Raw genomic sequence first — 19,289 nt, forward strand, 5'->3', positions numbered from 1 at the left:
TCCCTGGCAGGCAAAGATGCTCTTCTTGAGTATAAAAGCTCTAGACCCTCATTACTGCACCTCCACATGAGGATGTAGCACCATGCTAACATAATGAGCATCTGTACACAAGGCCAAAAGAGCATTCTGAGGCCTGCAGAGCAACAAAACAACAGACGCTACACACAAACACACACATACCTGCAAACAAGAGCTGCTGCTTCACCTTTCACCCTGAAGGAGAGAGAGGGAAAGAGAGTGAGAAGCATTGATCACAGGTTCCACTCAGCCTTAACTATGATTTAACTGAGTATAATAATCATAAACAGTGTGTAGTAAAGACCGCAGGAATAACATCAGTGATGATAACACAATGCAATGAGCTGCAAACAGCGCATCAATCCTCTTTTTTTATTATTGTTGTTGGATTTATTTCCAATGTGATTTGTATTTAGTGGTCGAAGAAAAAGGACAGTTGTTATAAATGAGAGAGAATAATCAAATTAGCCAAATATAATATGCACATGATTCTTGTTTGTGTTGTCATGGTTGTGGAACACATTGATTTCTTATGTGTCATTACAACATTTTCATATATTTCCAGTATTCTTTTAGGTTTGTCAAACTTTCATTTTTCATATCATCATATTTAAATATTAGTCATAGATAAAAACACATCATGCAGTTTTTAAATGAAAGTATTTCATTATTAAGGGAAAACAAAATTCAAAATTACATAGCCTTGTCTGAAAAAAGTGTTTGCCCCCTAAACCTAACAATGAGTTAGGCCACCCTTAGCAGCAGCAAGCATTTTTGATAACTTGCTATAAGTGCTCTACTAGAGCTCTACTACAAGTCTGTGGAGGAATTTTGGCTGTCTCATCTTTGCAGAATTGTTGTAATTCAGCCACATTGGAAGGTTTTTCGAGCATGAACTGTCATTTTAAGGTCGTGCCACAGAATCTCATTTGGATTCAGGTCAGGACTTTGACTAGGTCACTCCAAAGTCATCATTTTGTTTTTCATCAGCTATACAGAAGTAGCCTTTCTGGTGTGCTTTGGATTATTGTCTTTGCAGAACCAAAGTTTGCTTCAGTCTAAGGTCAATCTTCTTCAGTGTACACAGTAGAATTCTTTCTTCCATTTACCACAGCAAGTGTTCCAGGTCCTAAAGGAGCAAACCGCCCAGACCATCCCATTAACATCAGCAAATTAAACTGTTGGTATGATGTTTTTTTTTCTGTAATGCAGTGTTATTTTTTGCGCCACACATAATGGGACACACACCTTCCAAAAAGTTTAGTCTTATCAGTCCACAGAGATTTGATGATCATCAAGATGTTTTCTGGCAAAACTGAGAGGAGCCTTAGTTTTTTTTCTCAGCAGTGTTTTTTGTCTTAGAACTTGAAAGCAATCATTTTAAATGGAAGTAGCCTGCTAATGTCAAAGTTGACATAAAACGAGAAATAAAAAATCCAATGAAATTGTACATTTGTGTAAGAGGGGACAAGTATCATCTCTGGTTAATTTTAAAGCGAATGCATTGCTTTTTTATGAAGTCGGGGGGCATGTTTTGAATCAGTCGGCATTATTGTCCTGTAAATTCTCTTAGCTGTTCTCCACCATGTTTAAGGGCTGCAGTCGGGATGAGTGTATATCAGCCGCCGGGATGCAGTCGTCTCTCTCTCTCTACTGAAGGCTGCAGGCTGTCTACTCCTCCAGACAGACAGCGGTAAATAAGGCCTAAGTCTCATTATCCCAGCACCAGGCCTCGACAGCTGCATTCATCCAAAATGCATTTCTACCTAAAGGTTAAGAGTAGTTATGAGGACAGTAATGTATTATTAAAATACCTTTCGGACTGAAGTACCTTTTGATATATTTTCCCAGGTAATGAAAGCAGCATTCGGAGGGGGGAAATGTAGTAATTTGCTGTCCCATTTTGTCGGCTGCTTTATTCTCTCTCTCCTCTTCTCTCTGTCTCTCTTTCTCTCTCTTTACCTGCCTGTCATCTCAGAGGTGAAGGGGGGGTGCTGTAAACTGGTCTGTGAAAGGCAGAAACGTATCTTACATTACCCAGCTTTCATTTATGAGGAAAAAAAACTGCAAAGCATTCAGCGCATGAGGATGTCTTTCAATTTCTCCCTCTCTCTCTCTCTTTCTCTCTGATGTTGCCAGGGCAGTGATTGGGCGAGGAAAATGGCTGTTTGGTGTCTGATCCTGGCATGATAAGGGGTGGCAGAAGGTTTTCAGGTATTCAACGGCGAATGGCGCAAAGATGGTTTATGTCTCCGCTCTTTTATCCGCCGAGAAAAAAGAAAAGAATAGAGAGAGGGATGGGTAGATTTTTGGTGTGAGGGAAGAGAGGAGCTTCAGAGTAGTCAGTACTCAGAGCTCTATTAAAAGCATCAGCCTTGTTAAAACCAGTCAAAAGACAGGAAATCAGGCAGTGAAATGAAGCCTCTCGACCAATTATGGGATCTGAGTGGAACATCTTAGTGCTTTTTGTGTCTGGCATCACCAGTCTAGCTCTCTCTATCTCTCTCTCTCTCTCTCTCTCTCTCCCTGAGTCCTATAGGTGTGGAAGTGGTTCCTCCTGGCATCACTCTTTTTAATCATTCTTAATAAAACATACTACTGTAAATGTTATCTGCCTGCTTATCGTTAAAGATGCAAGATGTTAAGTCATTATGTTGGCATAATTGGCTGGATAGTTCATAGGAAGGCTGCTCTAAAAAGAAAGTCTTGTTATCGCTCTTCTTTAGCCTCTCTGTCTGTGGTAAATCTCACATCGCTCCATCTCAACAAAATTTGATTAGCTTTGTCTACACAGATGGCTTATTGGAAATACTTCAGATGAATCCACATTTCCTGCCATTCTCAAAAATAAAACAATAAATGAAATGTAAACAAATCAGATTTGGACGGATAACTTGAATTGTGGTCATCTTTTCAGCTCTTGACTTGTTTTGATTGAGGCAAAGATAATTTTGTTTCTTAGAAATCAAATCTAGAAAAACTATGAGCTTCACATTAAAATCATGAGAAACGTGAAGCAAACATTAAGCACTTGTTTTGTGGAACATTTTCATGTACAAAAAAAAAAACTGTCAAAAATTTTTCTAAAACCATGAATTTTGTGTTTTTTACATGTGATTTTATCTCGACGCTTGTGTGTGTGTTTCTAATAATGTGTGATGAACTCGGTATAAAAAGCTGTTCTTGTTTACTGAATGAAATTGTTTCAGTACAGACGATGGTTATTTGAACTTTAAAATTGTGCGGTAGGGAATGGTTCACTGAAAGGAATTGTTCATTTAAAAAAAAAATGAATATTTGCTGTACTAACTCTTTGGCTATTCAGGGATCAAGGTGGGGCCAAGCTCCAGCCCCCTGGGCTCTGCAATAGTTGGGATACTTTCAAATTGAACCAAAACAAATGATTACAATTGACAATGAAAATTCGGGAAATGCATCAAGCAGAACCTGTAAATTTAAAAACAAAACAAAACAAAAAACTCTGGCTATTCCAAATCTACCAGGATGTTTGTCTTCAATAGAACATTTTTTTTAAACTGGTCATTGCTGATCCTTAAAAGTCAAGGGCTTTCAGCACTTTCAGTGTCAAAACAACATAAACAGGCAGCACAAAATTAAAACCCCTATGGCTTCCTATAATAACTGTGAGGAGTTATTCAGGAGCTACAATTATTCATTTTGTATATGCTTTTGACACTCAAAATGCAAAGCCATTGACTTACATATTATGGAACTCATAGGACTACAGTTTAAACTAACTCTTTAACATTAAACTCTTTAATGTTCTACAGAAAAAGTGACATGCATATCTCATATAATTTAGCAACAATATTTCAAAAAACAATATAAAGGAAATTTAGGCATTTTTGTTAGAAATTAAACTAACACCATTTAAAAATTTTGTTGATTTTACAGCTGGCGTAAAGTAAAACAGATGGAATTTCCCTTTTTTAAAATCCCGTCTATGAATGGTGATAGCACTCTTAGCTTAGTTTAACATAGATCATTGATTCAGATCAGACCATTAGCATTTTGCTGAATAATGAGCTTGACAATACTGTCGTTGTATCATATACTGAGAAACATGTAATAATATTATGCAGCACCCGAAAATAGTCCCCTGCTAGTCAACTCGACCGCAGGTTGCACATGGAGCTCATATCGGTCATGTAAACTGCTGCCATGGTACAGCAGCAAAGTTCCTTGATTATTACTCTGGAATGAGATTATAGTTTCTTGCCATATCATAGCCTAGAAAATAACTGATCTGTCAGTCTTAGTACACAAAATAACTACAGAAAAGTCGAGCTTTAAAAAGCAATACTCTTTTGTCATTTTTGAAGAGATGCTAACAGTCTAATCCAATTCGATGATATATGCTAAGCTAAGCTAAAAGTGCTCCCGCCAGACCTAAAGATTTACTGAATGGATTTAATAATGGTTTAGAACTAAAGTACCCTCAATTTTTAAAGCCAGTCTTTTCTAGTTGATCTTTGCACATATTTTATGCATATCTTTGAAGTAAAACAGTTTTCAGTTCAAGTTGGAACTGCACCATTTTTTTCTTGATTTCAGCTGAGAAACTAAAGTGGCATTCAAAATTGAATTCTGACCTCTGACTTTCATCTTTGCACTTCCTCCTTTACGTCACCCTGTGTTCATCACTCACGTGCAGCATACTTTCAAAATCAAATGTTCAGAATCGCTCAACTGCATATCGCTATAAGCGTCGGGCCATAATGCTAACAAGAGTTTCATTTTCTCCACCAACAACATAATGCGCCTGGTGTCGAGGCACAGGGGATTTTAATGGCTCAGGCTTCTGTTTAATGTTAATGTCAACAATGACAAAGTTATTAGGAGTTGAGGGAGGTGTGTGCGCATAAGTGAGTGTGTGTTGCGTGCACGTTATGAATCTCTGACAGCTATTTGCAAGGTTAATGTAGCCGAAAAACAGCATCTATCCAAGCCTATCCTGCACCTCCCTTTCCCTCTTCTATGGCTTAACAGTTTCATTAGCCCTCTAGATACAACCTCCCCCCAGCATAACGTTGTCAAATGTGACGCGCATCAAATTATCAAAGAGGCCCGAGATCGATCAATATGCAACGCCGGTGTTGAGCTCCAGCGCTCCTGGCGTTCAGCGGCACAGAAATGGAGGCCGGTGTGTGTGTTTGGCCGCCTCTTTCTTCTCATTCGTCATTCGCGCGGCTGTAAAGAGAGTGTCGGAGCTGAAAGATCCATCAATAATGTGAGTAGAGCGACTGGAGCAGGACCTGGACTGTGTCAGATATATTAGACTTTTCCTTCATGCCTCCGTCATTCTGATTCATGACACGGCCAACTGATCAGCTACTAGACAAACACGCTGAATCTGGGGATTACATTAGTTAAACAAATACAGCGTATAATCAATGTTCTCCCTCCTTCCCTCATAACAAGAACATCTCAAATTTTGCTGAAGTACAGGAGCGGCTTGCTTGTAATGTGCTGGCGTACTCTCTCTCTCTATATATCTCCCACATAAACTGTTTACTTAAATCTGAATACTGTAAGTGCTCAAGCCAGTTAATGAATTAATAGTAATTAAGCTGTCTGTATTCCAGCTCTCTCCCACCATCTGTCACACTAAATTCATCTCAATGGAGTTTGCTTACATCGCTCTGCAATGAGATAAGACTGGATAAAAAAGGGATAGTTTACACATGAATTACAGATTGCTGTTCATTTATTCATGCCATTAAATATGGTGTATTATCCAGTAGAATGTTAGATTTTTAATACATGTGGCACCTGATGATAAATTTAAGGCTTTGTGAAGCAGAATGAGGTGCAAGAAATGAGTGGAACGGGCAAGAAATTTGTGGATGTTTCTTTCACGACAACAAATTCCTCATATGAAAACATATGTCCAATGAACCTCTTTCTGATTCTGGTCATGCTGATTCTGAAATTGAACGTTATTTACGACATTAATCAATTTAATTCACAATAGATACACAGTAAAACATGCTAAGTTCCACACAATTTCTTTATGTTGTCCCAACACAAATCAATGAAGTTAACTTAATCGTTTTTAGAAATTTATGTTGACTGAACATAAAGCAATTAAGCTTTTTCAAAAAAAAAAAAAAACTTAAGAATTGTGTTTTTTCAGCTAATTTGAAAAGAGTAGTTTGAACAAGCCGCAAAAGTAATTTTTTGAGTGTAGAGTGATTTAATACAAATGAAAGGTCCACTGTCAGATTTTAGGGGTTTTCACACTTGTAGTTCAATTCTCTTGCTTTATTTGGTTTAGACCAAGAAAGAAAATGATGCATTTGGTGCTGATTCACTTTGTGTTTACACTTTCATTTTTGAGCCTGAAGCTAATGATGCTAAAAACAACCTTAATAATTAGATTTATATGTAAAATACTAAACTGTATCTTGATTAAATGATGAATTTCACAAGGAGTGCATGGGGGCAAAATGCACAAAATAAAAATGTTAAGGGGGAAAAGGGGTTACACTAAGTTTGTTCAAACTACTTATTTATAATAAGCTACAACACATTTTTTTGTGGTTTTATGGAGACAACTTAGTTGTTTATGTTCAATCCACTTAAATTAGTTAAAACCATTAGGCAACTTAATTTCTTCATGTTTTCTCAACACATCAATTGCATGGAACTTAGCGTTTTTTACCGTGTAGTCATAAAGTAGCTTACTCTTATAAAAATAAACCATTCAATTCAATTCATCTTTATTTCAATAGTGCTTTTAAAATGTAGATTGTGTCATATCAGCCTAACATAGAAGTTGTAGTAAATTGAAAATGTCAGTGCACTTTTCTGAGTTGAAGTTGAGTTGAAGTTGAGTTGAGTTGAGTTGAGTTTAGTTCAGTTCATTCATTCATTTTCTTTTCGGCTTAGTATCTTTATTGATTCTGGGTCGACACAGCGGAATGAACCGCCCACTTATCCATCACATGTTTTACGGAGCGGATGGCCTTCCAGCCACAAGCCATCACTGGGAAACATCCACACACACTCATTTACACACACACATACACTACAGACAATTTAGCCTACCCAATTTACCTATACCACATGTCTTTGCACTTGTGGAGAACATGCAAACTCCACAGAGAAACGCCAACTGACCCAGCCGAGGCCCAAACCTTCTTGCTGTGAGGAGAACGTACTACCCACTGCGCCACCGCGTCTCTAGTTCAGTTCAGTGTGGTTAAATTTTCACTGCTGAAAGTCCAAACACTGAAGAGCAAATCCACTGATGCGCAGCTTCACTAGTCCCAAACCAAGCAAGCCAGTGGCGACAATGGCGAGGAACAAAACTTCAACAATTGAAGAAAGTGAAGGAAAAAACATCGAGAGAAACCAGGCTCAGCTGGCACGACCATTTCTCCTCTGGCCAAACTACAAGAGGTTATAGGCCTATGAGCATTTTAGTGAGAAATTGAAACCGAAATAAATTTAATTTAACTTCGAGATTTTCTTCAATGGTTTCAAAATGGTGTCAATTATATGCGTTTTGTCCTCTAAAATATTAACTTTAGCTTTTTGTAATAGCATAAACAAGTTAGCTATTTTATCAAGGTATTTTGATAGAATATTGAATTAATTAATTGTCAATTCATTATTAAGGGAAAACAATTAATTAATTGACATTTTTAAATACAAATATTGACTGATAGCAATCTAAAGACAAATGAAAGAAATAAAATATGACATTTAAAGGAAATAATGCACAACAAAAGCAGGAGATTATGTTTTATTAAACTCTGTTATAAAAAAGGAGGTTATGTATTAAGGATTTTTCTTTTTTTCTTCATTCATTTACAGGCTCTTCATATACTTTTCTCCTTTGTTTTTTATCTTCCTAACCAGTGTTTCTTTTTCTATTTTCTCTGTCAGTCTCTATTGCCTCTACCTGTGTCCTGATTTCTCTGCCCCCTGACTGAACTTATAGGCTTTAGTTGAAACAGTTATCAAGATAATGCCTGCTTGTATTCTTTTTTAAATCATCCTAACCTTTTCTCCTTTTTTTTTTTTAAATACAGCATTTAAAAAAAACAGCTGTTGATCACAATGTATGTTGTTCCATGTCTGCTAAAACAAGCTTCTTCAATGAGCAAAATAATTGCTGCCATTTCTGGTGGGAGCACAGATACATTATCGACTTTCTGCTAAAATCCTTTAGCAGTAAATATTGGCAAGCAGCATTCATTAAACAGAAGTGCTATGGGCCATATTGCGAAATGTGAATCAACCATTACCTTGAATTACTCTGATTAGCTAGGCAATTATTTCTCTTTGCTAAACTGTAGATTCAATCCACTGCAATTACAGATCAGCGAGCAGCAAAATCTGCCAGATTGTGTGTGCTTTTGTGTGTGCGCCTGCTTGTGTGTTTCTTTTGGACCATTGTGTGTGTGTATGAAGGCCCACACTATATATGTAATGTTTTTTCTTTTTCTACTTGTATTGATTAGGAGGTAGCTGGAATAATCATGAAAAGACATAAAAGTAACATTAGCTCAAAAAATGTCCTCTCAGCGTGTGTCAGCATATCTCTGGAAGTGCTTATTACAGGACAACAGGCTATTGATTTGAGTTCCCGATCACCACAACGGGCCAGTAACAATGGATCAGTCATTGCCACCTCTTTTTGGACATTTATTTACACAAATGATGGTTAATTCAGCTCAAAATTTAAATCTGTCACTGTTTACTCATCCTTTTGTCATTTTAAAGCCATAAGACTCTTGCATCTTTGGACAATCGTTGAAAGTCTGTTCACTCTAAACACAAATCATGTGAACCAAGCGATTAAATCCAAATCAAGATTTTAGGGATGTTCACACTTTCATTCTCTTGGTTCAAGGGCATATCGTACATCATAATGTGTTCAATGTCAATCTTTAAATATTTTATTTAGTGGCTAATTTGTATGAATGTTTACAATCTGTTAGGTCTGGGTGGGTGGTATTAAATCATATATCATTACAGCTGAATAAATTGCATACCCCAATGTATTTATTCCCATGTATGTTGGGACATGTAAATTAGAGGGTGTGGCTAACTCACATGCAGTGTGTGTGTAAGTCTAAGAAAGTATGTGCCTCTGAAACTGAGGCCTATATGATATGCATCCCTATGGTAGCCAATATGATACATTAAATATACAGTCGAAGTCAGAATTATTAGCACCCCTGAATGATTAGCCCCTCTGTTTATTTTTCCCCTAATTTCTGTTAAACAAAGAGAAGATTTTTTCAACACATTTCTAAACATATTAGTTTTAATAACTCATTTCTAATAACTGATTTATTATATCATTGCAATGATGCTAGTAAATAATATTTGACTACATATTTTTCCAGACACTTCTGTACAGCTTAAAGTCACATTTAAAGGCTTAACTATGTTAATTAGGTTAACTAGGGAGGTTGGGGTAATTAGGGAAGTTATGATATAACGATGGGTTGTTCTGTAGACTACAGAAAAGAAATTAGCTTACAGGGGCTAATAATTTTGACCTTTAAATGGTTTTTAAAAAAATAAGCTGCTTTTATTTTAGCCGAAATAAAACAAATAAGACTTTCTTCTGAAAAAAAATCTTACCAGACATACTTTGAAAAACTTGCTCTGTTAAACATCATTTGGGAAATATTTAAAGAAGAAAAAAAATTCAAAGGGGGGCTAATAATTCTGACTTCAACTGTAGGTATGAAGCAGCTACCAATACAATGCGATCTGATTCACCCCTGTTACAATGTATGTTTTATTTGTGATTATTTTACAATGTGATTAAATGCAGTAAGTTGCAATAAATAAACAAAAACATTTATTTTGTTTTATTTCTTTAATGGTCAGGTTAAGCCAACACTTCTAACACTCACTAACAGGAAAGCTGTGATATTACCTGTTGCTTTTCTTACAGAGGCTACTATTATAGCCTTGCAGATTTTCTGTTTGGTTGTATGACAGTTTTACCTTTATAGTTTGGTGAACATTAAGCAGATCATTAGAACATTACAATCTAAAATGCTCTTAAAAGCATTAAATCAGTAGAAGTTAAAAACAGTAAATAGATAAGAAAATAAATAAATAAAAAATAGAATAAAATTTGCAATGAGTTATAATCAAAACTAAGAAAAAGCATTTGACGAGTTAAGATTCAAAAACCAGTAAATGCCATCTAAAATCTTCCTCTAAAATGAGCATTTTTTTATCAGGCTGTGTGTTCAGTAATATCTCTTTTATGGCAAAGAATAAGTCTTTTTCCTGTTCTTTGAAGTTAGATATCTCAACATAAACAAAGGAGGTTGAGAAAAATGTTCATTTTCTATGGAAATTCTATATGGCACTTTTTTTTTTTTTTTTGCATCTGAACTCTTCATTTGAGCTCTTACATTTCACAACTTACTTTTTTGTTTACTCAATTCAATACCGCCTTTACAGTGCTACTATCTAATATATGTGTAGGTTTCGATTTCTACACAATGCTCATTTAATATCAACAACAAATGGTTTAGCAAAATAGATATTTTACACAGAATTATTGTACTATTATTCAATTGCCCTGCAGCAGCGTTCATTCACTCACTCACACCTTGCAGTCTATGCTCCTGACATTCAAATATTTATGTTTGCATGACTATCTAACATTTACAGAAAACCTATGAAATGTCTTAAAAAGAACATTAAACAGCACAAATATTTTCTCCATTTGCTATGGTGGATCAGTTGATTGATGATCGACATTAAGGATTAATCCCAGCTTCTCCTCAGGTCTCCATAGTGTTGTGATACTGTACATCACACAGCAGCATTGATGACAGAATGCACTTGAGAAACCATTTAGATTAGAGAAATCAATCTACATTTAAAATATTGATCACAGATTATTGCTTACTTATAAACAACAAATGTATACTGTATTATGTTGTGAATGATGCATGACCATTTACTTGTCAGCTTGTATCTGACACACACTTTTAAAATCAATGCTTCATATATGTAACTTTTTTTAACAGATGCATTAACGAGTGAATTTAGGGAATCTTCACATCTGCAAGACGCTGCACATAAGACTGAGGAAAGTTCTGACTGAAGTGCACGGAGATCAGGTCAGTAGTCTGATAAAGATTAACTGTGCTGGATTATTGACTCGATACTGTGAATGTAGAATAACTCTGTGTACAATACAACCTTAGACTGGGAACGTGAAAAAAAAACACACACAACATGAAGTTATGTCATAAAATGCTTATTCTTGTTTAATATTTTGGTCAGAATATATGAAAAAGGATTCACTTATTGACTGTGACACTGTCATGGAAATCTGCTACAACTTCAGTCAAATAAGGGTTAGAGCAAAGCAAAAAAGTAGTTTATTACTACATTACTACGTTTATTATTATTACACACACACAGAATTAAAGTGTAAAAGACTGTCTCAGTCTTTTCAAGAGACTGTTTATAGAGACAAGAGACAAGTTTATACTGATGAAAGATATACCACATTTCTGGTTGGTTAAAAAAAAAGTCTTGTGGTTTTTGAACTCCTCACTAGGAGTGCTACAATGTATCCTGCTTTGGCTTTGGTTTTGGCCAATACCAAACTGTTTTTCTCTACATTCTACAAAACATGTTGTGAACTTAATTCAGTGTGTGCTCTAATAATACTTATTCTAAGAAGATAACACTTGGATAAAAAAAATCTTAAATTAATTTAAATCTAGGGCCATTTTAGTGTTCAAGAATGCTTTACAATAGTAAATTTAACAGTAGGAGAACCAGTACATAATACAAGAATACATAAAAAGAAATAAAAAGGCAAGGAAACAAATAGAACTATTTATAGAATTATACTTAATTATTGTACCAGTTTTTGTTATTTTTTGGAATAATCTATTTAAATATATTAATTTAAATATATTACATTATCTACTGTATGTAAATAGGAAATAAAATGACTTGAAATAGAAATTTGGTCATACTGCCCAACCCAGCAGTCTATTACAGGGGTCACCAATCTCGTTCCTGGAGGTCTGCTGCATGCCCTGCCGGGTTTAGCTCCAACTTGCCTCAACACACCTGCCTGGGTGTTTCAAGTATACCTAGAAAGACCTTGATTATCTTGTTCAGGTGAGTTTAATTTAGGGTTGGAGCTAAAATCTGCTGGACACCGGACCTCCAGGAACAAGTTTGGTGATCCCTGATCTACAATAAGAAAAAAAAAATTCTGGTTCAATCATAATCTTGTCACATCATGTTCTGTTTTTGGTTTATTTAGATGTTTTTGGTCGAAGGCTCATATTTGTAGCTTGGTTTGGTGTGCACCAATGTTTGTATTGCAGCATTTAATATTCATGTTGTGAATATATGCATTGTATCACTCTAGATTACTTGCAGGATGTGCTTTGCTTCACTCACACAATGATTTTATTTAAACTCTTCAAACACATCAACATAATCATTACTTTTTGCCACTTTTTCCATCAACTACCATGGTGGGGAAAGCTACTATTTTTACTCTGTAACTGTAGTTCTAAATAGACAGAAAAGCCAACAGATACATGTCTGGGTTTACAGCACCATCAAGAGGTGCACACAACTGCTCCTGACTCGCTTCTTCTGTCTAGAATGCAAATGTGTGCTAACTTTGCCTAATGTTGATGCTAACCAGTTTATAATACTTATATTTCCATATGTAGTACTCATTTATAGTTCTCATATTTCCATCACGTATCAGGTAGTCCAACTTCATCACTAACTTCTTTCCAAGCTGTCACCATTTAGTAAGTCTTTTTTTTTTTTTTTTTTTTTTTTTAGGAATTTTATGCAGACAGCTACAATAATACTTTCCTCAATTGTATGATACAGGACATGTCAAAAAGCTCTTTGCTGATTGGCTTAATTAATATTGCATCATGCAAATTTTATGCTCAAATTAAATTATGAGTAAATGTTTTTACTCAACTGATGTGGAAATTGCATATTACATATGCAATATATATTTCATGTATATTTCAATTATTGCATGACCAATTTGTGTTATTTGTTACACTGTGCAAAAGTGTTCATTTGCATATATACAGACTGTAATCTGCTCACTGTTTTGGTGTGAACACTATTATTCAACTGATTAGAACAACTATACTGTAAGAGCCATAATTGGATTTAATATACATTCACTGGCCACTTTATTAGGTACACCTTACTTGTTCCAGGTTGGACCCCATTTGCCTTCAGAACTGCCTTAATCCTTTGTGGCATAGATTTAACAAGGTTCTGGAAATATTACTTAGAGATTTTGGTCCATAATGACATGATAGCATCACGCAGTTGCTGTAGATTTGCTCGGTTGGTACTAATAGGCCCAAAGTGTGCCAATAAAAAAATCCCCCACATCATTACACCACCACCAGCAGCTTTAACTATTGATATAGACAGGATGGATTCATGCTTTGACGTTGTTAGCGCCAAATTCTGACCCTACCATCCCAGTGTCACAGCAGAAATTGAGACTCATTATTTTCCAATCTTTTATTGTACAATTTTGCTGAGCCTGTGCAAATTGTACCCTCAGTTTCCTTTTCTTATCTTACAAAATGGCACCCGGTGTGGTTTTCTGCTGCTGTAGCCAATCCGCCTCAAGGTTCTACATGTTGTGCATTCACAGATGCTCTTCTGCATACCTCGGTTGTAACGAGTGGTTATTTGAGTTACTGTTGCCTTTTTATCAGCCAGAATCCATTCTCCTCTGACCTCTGGCATCAACAAGGCATTTGCGCCCACAGAACTGCCGCTCACTGGATATTTTTTTCTTTTTGGGACCATTCTCTGTAAACCCTAGAGATGGTTGTGCATGAAATTCCCAGTTGATCAGCATTTTCTGAAATACTCAGACCAGCCTGTCTGGCACCAATAACTACGCCACGTTTAAAGTTACTTAATTCACCTTTCTTCCCCATTCTGTTGCTTAGTTTGAACTGCACCAGATGGTCGTGACCACGTCTACATGCCTAAATTTATCAATAGTGCTCAATTTTATATACAGTTTACACATGTTGATATGTTTAGTTTTGTACATTTGTTGATTTCACTCATTTTTTTGGACTGTTTTAAGTTATATCACTAGATGAGAAAGAAAGAAAGAAAGAAAGAAAGAAAGTTTATTGTTATGCTGCATGATAACTCAATAAACATCTTTAAATGGAAAGAAACCAGAGTTAATTTATTGGCCAACTGATTTTATGAAATTCTGATAGTACACATACCATAGTTAATTTTAATCAAACCAAACCTGTCAATCAGACCTACAATTTACGCTTTAATCAGTCTTTACATTACTTAAATTTGGTCATAGAAACTTGCTTGACTAACAAGAATCAATGTGGTTAGCTTGTCACATTTCAGCTTTTGAAGCCAATGAGATTTGTTTTAGCATGTCAATCAGGTATTGAGCTTTATGTTTACTGATCAATATGTATTTAGGAATATCTGTTCATCATATACATTGACTTACACTAATTTTTTTCTTAACCTCTCAAGTATGCGCTCATCTTGTCAGGTGTAATAAGTGATCATCTAGCAGGAGTAAAGCATATAAGGTGTTTGATTTCATGGCAGAAAGGGAAAGCAAGTAACTATATCAAGGGCAACATGTTCCTATTATGTCCATTATGATAGAGGACAAGTGGAACTTCTGAAGCATTCTTAAAGCAAACGGGTGGCGTGAGAACTTCTTAATGACCTATGGAGAAGTGACATCCAAGACTCATGAGATCAAGCTGATCCCAAAAAAGGACAGAAGGTGCATGTATGATTTTACAGAGTGCGATGAGATCACACCACATCATCCATGACCTACATGGTTGGGAAATACCTGGATATTATTTTAGAAAGCATCTTCAAAATGAAGGCTACGATTAGCCTGTGAAATAAAATAGTGGTAATTGAACGTCCAAGTGGAGCTTGCTCTTTTAATCCTGTCAATCACAACACAATGGCATTTAAACAGTCGTTTTCAGTGACAGCTATACTTAGAATAGTTGGATTTTAATGCTTATAGTAAAGTAAGTAGGTCAAGAAATCATAACTGTAATTTTGAAAAGTAGTAAGTAGTAGTAAGAAATAATGTGTATTTATATAGTGCAGTTATTGTGTATGGCCATACACCCAAAGCGCTTCAAAACCATGAGGGGGGTCTCCCCACTTCATCACCAGTGTGCAGCATCCACTTGGATGATGCGACGGCAGCCACAGGACAAAAGTGCCAGTGCCCTCACGGCACACCAGCTACTGGTGGAGTGGAGAGACAATAGCCCCTTTCACACATACAGACCTTTCCGGAAAATTACCGGCAATTTTCCGGAAAGGTTGTATGTGTGGACAGGTCCTTTTTGAAAATACCGGTAAATTCGTTCTGACTATTTTCCGAATGCTGCGCTGTGTGAACGCAGAACGAAGATTTCCGGAATAAGCCTTTGCACGTCTAGAACGTGCTGACGTAAGACTTCTGCTTTAGCCAATCACAACAGTCAGACGCATTTACGTCCGCGCGGTTTGTGAGAATAAAAGCCTTTGAATATTTTTCCAGACACATTTAGCTGCTAGAAGTTAGTCAGATAATGTTCATATGTTCTTCTTAATGCCAACTGTGCAAATAATCATCGATAAGATGCTTATGATAAGCCGTTGTTTGTTTACCTTCAAGCTTTGCGTGTGCCCATGAAACAGCCTGTGAGTGCCTGCACACGCACATATTATGAACATCTCGACATGCGAATATGATCCTGGGAAAGTTGTTTACAATATTGATCATCAAAAGAGTTTGTAATTTAGTCAAATGTTTACAAATACAAGCGCAGCCGTTTAAAGCTCATTTGTGGTGAATGATGTCAGAATTTACCGGTATTTTGGAATGGATGTGTGAATGCTCTTTTCCGGAAAATTTCCGTAACGTCCTCGCCTGTGTGAACAGCGCTTTTTTGTATATACCGGTAAAGTCGTTCTGTAAATTTTCCGGATATTTACCGGTATCACTGTGTGAAAGGGGCTAATGATAGAGCCAATTTGGGGATGGGGATGATTGGGAGGCCATAATCGTAAACCTTGATTTAACAAGATGAAAAGAAGAATAAAGTTGATTAAAATCAGCTCATGCTCATTGGAAATACATGCCTCAGCCTACAATTTTTGCAAATTGTAAAATGCATTGCTCTTGGTACATGTTTTTGTTTGTTTCAGATGACATTCACTAGAGGGCGCTGTCTACATTTTTACAAATCTGAAATACAACACTTGGGGTACGTTTTGTTGTATGTTTCAGATACGCATCCTCTTTATGTCCACAATAAAATCGTGCTTTGGTATAGAACAACTAGACTAGCAAACTACTGGCTTAAACCATTCTCTAAACCCTAGAGTTTTCAAAAGGAAGCATAAGTAAAGTGCGCTGCGACCATGTTTTACCTTTATTTTACATTGCTTTTATCTCTTTTATTTAACCACCGGAATCGACTTGAGAACTCTGCATTGGAAGTATAACATCATAAAAAGTGAGCTACTGAGCAAACTGACAACGCTGGAAAAGATGTTTATATGGAAATAAATAGATAAGGCAAATATATTCGATAACAAATTGTAAGCACCAATAAGTCATTTTTTGGTTATTTATTTGTTGTTGTGCAAAAAACTGCATAAAAATATTCTTTGATTAACTAAAAACGGTCTTGTTTCTTATAAAAATCATTGGTGTGAAAAGGAACAAAAATTTTGGCATCATACTTGCCTGTAGCATTCATTTTACCTATAAAAACTGCATGCTTAGTAAATTTTTGGGTATTTTGTGCATTTCCAATTAGGCTGTATTGATTAAAACAATCTTTTATCATTGGCCTGACAGGCTTATTTGAAATTTCTGAAAAAAGCTTTATTAAAGTTGTTTTATTATTGCGTATTAGAAACAACATCTAATTTCCTAGATTGCATTGTGTTACCAATTATAATGTATTACAATTCTGTCATTTAAAATTAGCTTCTAGTGATGTCAATTTTGACATAAATACTTACTGAAAAAGGAGTCGATTCTTCAACTAAGAATTTAACCCAACCCTCTGAAAACAGAAATAGAGACGTATCACTGAGCTAAAGTAGATAGAAGGAAGGCAGGAGATTGGCAGGCGTAATAGGCCCTTTTCAAATGCAGTGTTTTAAACGCACGCTGGACAGTGGCCCTCGGCTGTTATGTCTTCTGTCAGAGATACAGTGTTTGAAGAGCAGGAGCCCACAAGACATGAGGCCACTGTGAGCCTCTGTTCAGTGTTCTTTCAGCTGTCAACTGTCAGAGACATTTGAGAAAACCATTCAGTTTGGCGCTCCACATCAAGCATGCACTCTTAGAAATAAGCGTTCTTTACTAGCAGCAATCATTCAATGAAGAATCTTTAACATCCAGCAATCTTTTTAATCCACAAAAGGTTCTTTAGACTTAAAAAAGATTAAGTAATTAAATGTTTTTTTTAAATATCTTAAAGTGATTAATTTTGAAAACCCCATTTTTGGCTCATCCTTGAAGGGTTGTGATGATATATAGACTGTATTGTTTACTTTTGAAAAGAAATATTTTCGGGGATAAAAAAAATAAAAGCACACTGTTCTTTTAAATAAAACTTTTATTTAATTTCTTAGCACAAATTATTTTAGCTGAAAGTAAATTCCAAAGCATTAAATTATAAAGCATAATAATATATAATAATAATTTCTAGGATCATCCATGTGGATGTCATATACACTGTATTGGTTTAGATTGGCCATATATGTCTTTAAATACTATTATTATTATTATTACTATTATATTAATAATAATGAAGATTGTAATAATAATAATATTAATAATAATAATAATAATAACAAAATAAAAGCACAAATTTTAGTCTGGCTATGCACTGAAAAAATGCTTTCTGCAAAATTGTTGCAAACAACTTATATGGATTAAATTTAAACTAACAAATTCAATTTAATTTACTTTGTGTTTAAAGTCAGCTCAAATAAATTTGTCTACAACCACTTACCTTAAAAAGAGAAGTAAATCTTAGGAATCATCTTTGAATAATTTCTTACAGTAAAATTGGGTCTGACATGCCATGTTTTTTAAAAATTAATATGTGTATATAGTTTTAATTCATTAATTTTAGTGTAGACAAAGAACATTTAATTTAATTTATTGGTAGAAATAAATTAAGCTGAAATTAAGTTTAAAAGCGTTAAATTGTAAAGTATAATAATAGTTTCTGGGATCGTCCATGTCACATACACTGTATTGGTTTAAATTTGCAATATATTTCTTCAAATACTGTTAATAACAACAACAACAACAATAATAATGGTAATAAATAAATAAATAAATAAATAAATAAATAAATAAATAAATAAATAAATAAATAAATAAGGACAAATTTAAGTATGGCTATACAATAAAATAAAATTCATATAAATTCAACCCAAATGAATTGTGTACAACCACTTAACTTAAAAAAATGTGTAAGTCCAAGGAATCATGTTTTAATCATTTTTTATCAGTGTAACTATTTTTTGTTTACCTTTTAAATGAAGCATTTAAAAAAAAAGAAACGTTATTTTGGTTCTAAAAAGTATTTGTGTGTGTAGTTTTAATTTGAATGTTAATTTCTGGGATGTTTTATTGGTTTTAGCTTGCTATTAGGGGCAAATGTTTTGAGTTCAAAAAACACACAGAACAAATCCCAGAGTCATACAGGCTGGAAAGTTCTTTTTTTTGTTGTTTTTTTTTTGTTTTGTTTTGAAAACAACCCCATCATTAACTTCTTAAGCACTGACCTCCTCAAGGCTAAACACATCCCATTCCCTTCTTGTGTGTGTGCTAGTGTTTTAGCCCCTGTGGAGAGCAGACTAGCAATAACCCAGAAGCCTAATAAAGCTTGTAATGGATCTGAAGGGTTTGTTCTCTCTTTCTTTCTTGTTCATCATCTCTCTCTACAGTCTAATCTGCCCAGGGCTTCTTCGACAGCGAGCGCGTAACTCAACACTCTCAGATTCACTGCATTAGTTCTGCTTAGCTAACCGTGAATGCTAATTGCAGGAAGGACAGAATTGCTACCTTTCCCTCCCTCGTTTTCCTCCCCTCTCTTTTTTCTGTTAAGGCCCTTTCTATTCATTCATTCGTGGGGAGTTTGAGGGCGGTGTGCAGTTTTTTAGTGTGGATCGGCGGGTTTGACAGT

At 35.4% G+C, this 19,289-nt stretch overlaps 1 protein-coding gene across 19 annotated transcripts in view; it reads left to right on the forward strand.

The window, feature by feature from the left end:
- The window catches only part of ikzf5 (IKAROS family zinc finger 5), a 260,718-nt gene that overhangs the window by 187,430 nt on the left and 53,999 nt on the right, over positions 1 to 19,289 (forward strand). For 14 of the 19 annotated variants that reach the window (XM_087288792.1, XM_087288802.1, XM_087288790.1 and 11 more), the window contains one exon: positions 11,058 to 11,150. The exons of 3 other annotated variants lie outside the window; for them this stretch is intronic. The gene's annotated coding sequence lies outside the window, so the exon portion shown is untranslated. Of the gene's footprint in view, positions 1 to 4,719; positions 5,270 to 11,057; positions 11,151 to 19,289 lie in introns of those variants that run through there. 2 more of the 19 variants (XM_087288799.1, XM_087288810.1) reach the window with 2 other exon arrangements.

The sequence above is a fragment of the Danio rerio genome, chromosome 17 (genome assembly GCF_052040795.2).
Source record: "Danio rerio strain M-AB ecotype USA chromosome 17, GRCz13ab, whole genome shotgun sequence".
Taxonomy (NCBI): Eukaryota; Metazoa; Chordata; class Actinopteri; order Cypriniformes; family Danionidae; genus Danio; species Danio rerio.